The following is a 9,324-nucleotide window of genomic DNA, read 5'->3' as shown; positions in this document are numbered from 1 at the left end:
TGCATGTAAACCTAACAGATCTTATCGAGAGGGTTATCAGAATACAAAAGGTATATATTCAATCAGTTACAAAGAGTTACATATATCAAGAGGACATACGTTCAGTATATCATTCATTAAGACCGTTTCGTAAAGTGAACTTGGTTACAACTTCTACATTAGATACCCAAAACAAGTACATAACTCTTAGGAATTAAATTGATATCAACTGGTTGGGATAACAATTGAATTCTCGAGCTGTAATGCATTGAAGTTGAATACTCATCCAATTTCTGGGGATTCAGATCTCCTGCGGGCACAAAGAAACAGTTGCAGGCTGTTGCTGTCCAATCCGCGCTGTCTGGCTCGGTGCCAGGTTGTGTTGTGCGGCTCGCGACAGTGCGCTGCTGATGCTCACTGACCGGCTAGTTAGTGTTGGTTTTAACTAGCAAAGTTTGTGCACAGGAGAAAAGATGACTGTGGGTCCCAGCAAGTCAGGAAGAGGACCGGTTCGCTCCTGACGAAGAGCTAGTTCTGAATAGTGATTCAGCTGTCCACAGTTCTGACCTGTTCACGAGGCCTGCTGCTGGTTACTCTCTGGCAACCTCCACTCTAGACTCTTAGAACAAAGGAAAGTTCTGGCACTCGGACACACTGGCCGTTCCGTGGTTGTCCGGGCTGAGTTTCAGGATGGTCAGGAGGCGTGCTGCGAGAATGTCCTGCCCTTGGGAGCCTTCTGCTCCTGGGCCGTCCTGCCCTGGAATTCTCCTTTGAATTCCCTTTAGAACAGTCCACAGAATCCTCTCCAGAATCTTACTGAATCTTACTGAATCTCCCCTTCTGAATCTCCAGGCCTGTGTTGCCTGTTTTTACCTGGAGGACCTTCAGCTCGTTGATTGGCTGAAAGTTCCATGGGCATCAGAGTCCCACGTGGGTTACTCAGCCCTACCAGTCCCTGATTGGTTGATCAAGGTGAGATATGAGTCACTTACTCCTGACACTTAGTAATGCAGTCCAGATGTCCAACTGGCACTCCCTAGACAGATAGGCGCCAATGGATGACCATTGATCATGATAGCCAGACTTAGCTAAGTGCATCCCCCTTTGGGAGCTGTCCTAGGAAACCTTAAATCACCCTGCACTAATGGTCTCTCTGTGGCTGCACCACAGAGATGAACAGAGAAATGGGGCCTCATTTGGGAAGCTCAGAAACACTTAATTCTGCCTTATTATTAAGCCTCGCCGCTACATATCCCCCCTTTTTGAAGGTCACGAGGTCCTGAGGCATTGTTGCCTTCAAAACAAAACAGAGTTAAGTGATGTCCCTTGCCATTAGAACATTAATCTTAAATGTCCACATTACTCCTCGAGAATTCATACCAGAACCAGCATTGGATACAAACAGGATGAATAACATCTGGAGTATGTATAAACACGGTAGGAGACATTATCTAAGTCTAGGAATTACACATCAGGAAGCTCACTGTCAATATCTGATACCTCTGTAGTAGATATTTGGGGAGAAGTCACTTCCTTTCTTTTGACATGCTACCTTTGACTCATTCATGCTACCCAGAGTACATCTTGATGTAAGAGTACAGCTTTCAGAGTACACTGTCAGTCATTATCCAGCTTCCCAGCAGCAGTGTTACAATAACACCGGTTCCTGTTCCCAGCCCCCCTGATGAACCACAACACCTGTGTTGGGCACCTGCCAGGGTGGTTTGGAGGTTTGTTCCATTAAAGCAAACTCAACTACCTGTACCTCTTCAGGGCCTACTGTTTCTTGGATTTCTATCCAATTCAATAGTGTGGCACCTGAAGGTATCCATGACCTCAAGTATGGTCTTATGTTGTCTGGTTCCAGACAGTACAGTGTTAAGTCACCAAGCTGTACTATGGCCTCCTCGGGAACTTACAGGAAACTGTTTGGTTAGGTAGCTGCTTTGTGGTAGCTGTATCATACCTGTCACAAGTCATAGTGTCAGTTAAATGTGGTGTGCTGACCAGCCATTTACTTCCCACCTGCTCTTCATGGGGTTCATTAACCTCCCTCTGCTCGTTAGTAGCTTTACACCCTTCATTGGTGAATCGTTTAGACACAGCCAATGGATAGCTTTGGTAGCCATACCCATCTCAAGATTTGGAACCAAATTCAATCTTGGATTGCCTTCTGGGTGAGCTATGAGCGTTGGGGTTAATGTCACATACTCCTCTACTGAGAAGAGTGGAATCAAGTGGGTTGGGATTTTGTGCCGTGGTTAGACTGGCTACAGTGGCACCAAGCTCCCTTAACAGGTCTTGTGTCAACATTCTGGCCTGTTGCACACAAGCATAAACCCACTGTATAACACCAACAATCATGTCCACTGGTTGGGGAATAAGGTTTAACCCTGTTGCATAGGAAGTTGCCTGTAGGATTTTCCCTAAGCTTTCCAACTTTTGCTGCTGTTGATACAGTCTGTCACTACCTTCTGGCATCTCTGACACCTGCCTTCTTGGGGCAGTCAGGGTGAGAGTGCCAGTAGCACACAAACCTACCAGAAAAAGCAAACGTGCAACAGTGGCGGCAGCAATCAGTCCTCCCAAAAGTCTTTTCGGGTGGCTGACCCCAGTCATCTCCTTCTGAGTGACTGTTGTCTTTCTAAGCTGGCGCAGCATGTACATGGTGTCTTTCTCAGTATGCCATGTGGCATCTTGGGCACCAACATCCTGGAAATCTGGGGAGATCTGACGCAGCGGCTGATGCTGCTCCTCCATTTCCAGGGCATCTGCTTTTTCGATTTGTTCATGCCTGTGCTCTAGGAAACCTGCAGGGGGCGGTGCAGCGGTGGAGCATGCCTGACCCTTGGCTGAGTGGTCATCTGGAGCACCTGAGTGATCTGGGATTGTTACCCCATTCTCACTGTTCAGGTCCACCCTGCACACTTCCTGATTGAGGAATCCCTCTATCGGCATGTTTACAATCGTTCGCTGGGCGTGGGTGTAGGACACCTGCTCGCTCCCCCCTTCCCTCGCTAGGGGTTCAGGGAGCTGCCCCAGCACTGGGATAGCTAGTTCATTGTCTTTGAACTTACTATCACCCACCAGGCCCATGTCAGTGCAGGCGGGGATTCTGACACCCCTCTTTGCGATGTCCTGCACTGGCAGGCGGGTGACTTGACCATCCAGCTCCAGTCTGGCTGAACCACTGTTGGTCAGACTCAGACTGACAGACTGAGCTGGTGGCTGTAAGAAAACCGGCTCGGCTTTCATTCCCTGTCCCTTCTGGGGGACTGGGTGTGTTGGCAACCCTGCCGTTGAGGCAGGAACAATCAGGTCAGTCTCACTCACTACCTGGTAGTTGTGAGAAATAATGTTACCTGACTGCAGGTTCCCTGGGTCACAGCAGAGGGAATCGGCATCTGGGATCAGGTGTGTCCACAGCGCAGTAGTCTCAGCGTCCAGCTGGACCTCCTGTCTAACCTGTGAATGTTGCACCAGGGGCACCTGGTGGTGGCCCTGTGACAGCTGCTCAAGCAGATCCTCACTAATAGAGGACCTCTCAGGGCTAAGGGTGAGGGCTACATCACCAACCTGCTCTCCTGCCATCTGGATCCCTTCCACCACTGCGGGGTGGTGGTCCTGACCCCTCTTGGGTGCCAGGGTGCACAGGGAAAGCTCCTTTTCATCGCCAGGTGGGGAGATCTGCTCCTCTTTAGGGATGTAAAAGGGGTGTGCTTTACCTGGTGGATCAGGCGGCTGCTTGGAGCACCGCTCCTGTGGCATGGAGGCTGTTGTGACCTTGGCCAGGGCACGACTTCCCTGTATATCTGGGAAACAAGATAATATTTTTATTTCTTGTCCAGAGGGAACAGAAGGAATCTCCGCATAGGCTTCTGTGTTCGGTGGGCACTGTGTGAGCACAGTCTGCCTCTTGGCCCCCCTTTCCTTCTGTACAGAAGGCTTAGGAGCCTTGACCTGTTTCCACACTTTGCCTTTCTGGTGATCCACCAAAGGTTCCACTCTGAGTCACATGCCCTTTTCTTTTTCAACCCGTTTGAGCTTGCCGTGTGACATCAAACACCTTTCAACCTCAGTGTCAATCAGTGTCTCACTGGGTAAGACATCTCCCATGGCAGCCTTGAGGTAAAAGCTTCCTGCTTTTCCTCTGTGTTTTACTGCCTGCTCTGTGACTTCAGGGGTGGAGTCAGCACTCGCTTGGGAGTGGCTGGCCTCATCCAGGCAGGAACCCTTCCGCTCAATCAGATAGACTGAGGGAGTGGGAGGGGGCGGGTCTCCGCCTCCTCCAGTGGAGAGTATCAGCTCATTCACGCTTCCGGCAGCCTTGGGGAGCGGTTGTCCCTGTCCTAATAAAGCTTGTTCAAGCCTGGCCAGGCGGGTGGCTACTGAATCCTTTTGTTCAGCTTTTTCTAGCCCTTTCCCTCCCCCGGTGCTCTCATGGCACTTAGGACGCTGGGTGCGGTCCTGTGTGCCTGCTTTGGAACGGGGCTTAGCCAGCTCAGGAGCCTGTGCTCCTTCGAGCAGGGGGGAATTAACCCTGCTGGCTCTGACGGCGAACACAGTCGCTTTAGCAGCTTTTTGCTCAGAGCGACTTTGGACATCATACTCCCAGGCTTTCTGCACGAATCTCTTAATATCAGTCATTTTCATGGTCTGTGCATCTTTATGCATTAAGATCATCTTTCTGACTGATGGGTGGAGATTCGCAATGAATAAACCCTTGAAATGTGTGTTCTCTTCGCAACCCTCATCATTTCGCCCTGCAAAATAAGTTCGTCTAAGTCTCTCGTAATATTCGCGAGGGGACTCTGCTCTCTCGTGCTTAATGTTAAGGGCGGCGGCTATCGCGGCAGTCGGGTCAATAAACGCACTGTATTCTTCGATAAGTGCTTGACACAGCTCTTCAAAGTCATTACAGACTTCTTTCATCTGCCTAGCCATCCACTCATGTACGGCTCTGCTGGTAGTTTTCCTGACCAGAAACACTTTCTCCTGTTCTGTGGCGTTTGGCAGGTACTGCAGGGTATACCTGAGGTCCTGAATATAACTCTCGATATTATTCTCTGACACTGCGGGGTCAAATCTCTCTATGTCCTTCGCTAGCTCTCTCAGAGAATGGAGGTTTATTCTCCTAGCTTCTCCGCTGACGGAGATATGACGGAGATCGTGGTCAGACTTGTCACTGCTAGAGAGAGTGCTTAATAGCGACTCGAATTCAGACCTTTTAGCAACCATCGTTAAACTTAAAGAGTATTACTTTTCAGTACGAAATCACAGTTTTACCACAGAAAACCACAAGATCAAGTATGCAATCAACCCGGTAGATTGCAAAAGATCACAAAACAATCAAGCACTGCTTAAAGAGCAAGGGGAACTTTTTTCCTTTCGGCTTTCAGCACACTGTATTGTCGTGTATGAAACCCGCGGCGTTTTATATGAATTATTCCGCTTGGTTGATTCATTTCAGTCTTGCCACGCCGGTCCAGGGACGCCAAATATGTAGTGTTTCATAGCCGTTCAGGGACGCCAAATATGTAATCATAGTGGCTCTCTGAAGGCACCAGTTCTGTAGGGATTGGGCATTTACTGTGACAATTATCAATTGTAGCAGTAAATCACAAAGTTGATTCTTTTGATGGCTTTAGAATCCAACCATGCGACATAACTCAAACAACGCACACGCACAGGTACTAATACACGAGGATACATTTATTAATACATAGAATATGCATGTAAACCTAACAGATCTTATCGAGAGGGTTATCAGAATACAAAAGGTATATATTCAATCAGTTACAAAGAGTTACATATATCAAGAGGACATACGTTCAGTATATCATTCATTAAGACCGTTTCGTAAAGTGAACTTGGTTACAACTTCTACATTAGATACCCAAAACAAGTACATAACTCTTAGGAATTAAATTGATATCAACTGGTTGGGATAACAATTGAATTCTCGAGCTGTAATGCATTGAAGTTGAATACTCATCCAATTTCTGGGGATTCAGATCTCCTGCGGGCACAAAGAAACAGTTGCAGGCTGTTGCTGTCCAATCCGCGCTGTCTGGCTCGGTGCCAGGTTGTGCTGTGCGGCTCGCGACGGTGCGCTGCTGATGCTCACTGACCGGCTAGTTAGTGTTGGTTTTAACTAGCAAAGTTTGTGCACAGGAGAAAAGATGACTGTGGGTCCCAGCAAGTCAGGAAGAGGACCGGTTCGCTCCTGACGAAGAGCTAGTTCTGAATAGTGATTCAGCTGTCCACAGTTCTGACCTGTTCACGAGGCCTGCTGCTGGTTACTCTCTGGCAACCTCCACTCTAGACTCTTAGAACAAAGGAAAGTTCTGGCACTCGGACACACTGGCCGTTCCGTGGTTGTCCGGGCTGAGTCTCAGGATGGTCAGGAGGCGCGCTGCGAGAATGTCCTGCCCTTGGGAGCCTTCTGCTCCTGGGCCGTCCTGCCCTGGAATTCTCCTTTGAATTCCCTTTAGAACAGTCCACAGAATCCTCTCCAGAATCTTACTGAATCTTACTGAATCTCCCCTTCTGAATCTCCAGGCCTGTGTTGCCTGTTTTTACCTGGAGGAACTTCAGCTCGTTGATTGGCTGAAAGTTCCATGGGCATCAGAGTCCCACGTGGGTTACTCAGCCCTACCAGTCCCTGATTGGTTGATCAAGGTGAGATATGAGTCACTTACTCCTGACACTTAGTAATGCAGTCCAGATGTCCAACTGGCACTCCCTAGACAGATAGGCGCCAATGGATGACCATTGATCATGATAGCCAGACTTAGCTAAGTGCATCCCCCTTTGGGAGCTGTCCTAGGAAACCTTAAATCACCCTGCACTAATGGTCTCTCTGTGGCTGCACCACAGAGATGAACAGAGAAATGGGGCCTCATTTGGGAAGCTCAGAAACACTTAATTCTGCCTTATTATTAAGCCTCGCCGCTACATTGTATTACAGCATTGTAATTACACATTGTAATTGTATTACACATTGTACACATGCTTAAAAGAGAAGAGAGAAAATGCAAGCCTTCTTCAGGTGTGAGGGTCTTCTGCTCAGAATGAAACGCTAAAATGTAATGTAGGCTCTGAATGGGTTCAATTATGATTTGGGCTTGATTAAGGTCGCTGCCTTTCATCTAAAACCCTACTTGAATCCTTCGAAACTAAAAATCAGTGTTAGTGAGTTCTAAATAAAGAGGTATCCAGGTAACAGTGAAACGGGCGGACAGTCTGGGGAGATCGCCCGTTTTCCATGCACCCCTTGGTGTTTCTCTCGCTCTCTCTCGGGTCACCTGATCATTAGCTCGAAAGATTTCAGTGCTTTGTGTATATTCTAATGCTAGTGGGGGCAGGGTGTGTGGGAACAGGTTTGGTTGAAATTGCATTGGAGATCTATGTTCTTCACACCTGAAATTTTCTCTGAAAGCATTTTCTTCGCAGTTTAACCGATCTTGTTACAGCATGTTACAGTTTACTATTATTAACCATATTAATTTTAAGTGCTTAATGCCATTTTTTGACCAGGCACGAATATTCTTAAGTCCATATCTTCGCAAGGGAATCAGTGCGAATTGCAATACTAATTAAATTAAAACTACTAACTACTAACTAATACTAATTAAAACAAACCAGAAACGTGTTGTTCTGTCTAATGACATTACAAGTGGAAAGATTACAGATTTTAATCGTCTTTAATTTTGTTACGTTATACATTTTAGAAATGTTTCATCCATACAAACACCACAAAACTATTTTCGGTTGTATTTCTGAATAGTATGTTACTCTTAGTTCACTATTTTAAATACATCTAATTAAGAAAGTTAGGTGTTAGCATAAACTATTAGCAATCAATAATATTAAATTTAGCACTGTAATAAGCTGTTGCACTTTCCCCCACATCTTGTAAAAATATATTTTCATTGTTCAAATATACATTAAGTCTGACTATCATATAATAAGTTAAATACAAAACTAAAGAAAAAATAGGGTTAAATATAATTCAAAATATTTTGCTAACAATGTTAACTGTTTATGAATAATAAAATGTATTAACTAAGGAGTAGGATGGCACAGTTGTTAGTATGTTTTTTGTTTTGTTTTTTTTTCATAAATACAACAGTAGTACCTGATGTCTCAGTGGCTTTCAAAATTAAATTATGCATGCAAACCTGTGAACTAGAAAGATAACTAAGATATCCATTCCTTTATAATGGTGGCGAAGTGGTTAGCATTGCTATCTTGCAGCACTAGGGTCCTAGGTTCAATTCCTGCCATCCTGTGTGTGTGGGGTTTACATGTTCTCTCTGGGTTACATGGTTTTTCTCCATATGTGTGATATGACTCCCTCTCGCACTCCAAAACATACTGGTAAGTTAATTGGTTTATGGGAAAACTAGCCCTGGTGTGTGTGTGTTTGTGTCTGTCTGTCCTGTGATGGACTGGCGCTATGTCCAGGGTGTATTCTGCCTTGTGTCCGTTGCTTACTGGGATAGGCTCCAAATCCTCTGTACTGGATAAAGAGATTAGAAATGGATGGAAGTAAAGGCACTGTGTGGATGGAACTATACACAGTGTTAGAAACCCACGATGAAATGGCAGCATCTCACTGAGAATAAAATATTTTATAGTGCTGGCTTAAGGAAACAGCCTTTCCACCTCTCTTGCACATCAGTATCCATACCTAGTTATTTAAACAAATTGCCTCTAATTATAAACATCTTAATATGCTGGCTCTGTGGATCCGCATCAGCTATGTTTGCCCATTCCTTCAATTCATGTGCATCCAACACACAGTTCAATGCCAGCAACTACACATAATCTAAAATACAATCCTTATTTCAGTATCTATGTAAACATATAGTCTGTTAACTTCATCATCTTCATCAAAAGTATGCCTAACCCCATTAGGAAGTGTTCTTGTTATAAGTGTATTCCTCAGCTTTCCCCAAATTATCTTCTTCTTGCCAACATCTCTAGTCTTTTATCCTGCAATAACTCAGCCAACACTTAAATCTCCAAAAGCTGCTTGTGTTAATTTCTTTAAATCACAAATATCATGTGTAAATACTGGCCATGTAATACTCTGCATTGCGGAATAATAGTTTATTTTAAAGGGAACTAGAGAAATCAAGAAAACAGCACTCTCTCTGCCTGCCCCAAGCATTTAAGAAGCCGCACCATGTTCTTGCTACAATCTCACACGGATCGCGAGACGCCGGCGGAAATCTTTTTCAAAGTTGTTCTCCGTTAAAAAAAAAAAACCTTTCCAAAATACAAACCTTGCAGACAGACAGCTTTTTTTCTAGAATTAATAAATGCACATCCTGTTCA

The sequence above is a fragment of the Atractosteus spatula genome, unplaced genomic scaffold (genome assembly GCF_055471065.1).
Source record: "Atractosteus spatula isolate fAtrSpa1 unplaced genomic scaffold, fAtrSpa1.hap1 Scaffold_16, whole genome shotgun sequence".
Classification (NCBI taxonomy): domain Eukaryota; kingdom Metazoa; phylum Chordata; class Actinopteri; order Semionotiformes; family Lepisosteidae; genus Atractosteus; species Atractosteus spatula.
Note: the sequence above shows the minus strand (reverse complement) of the source record.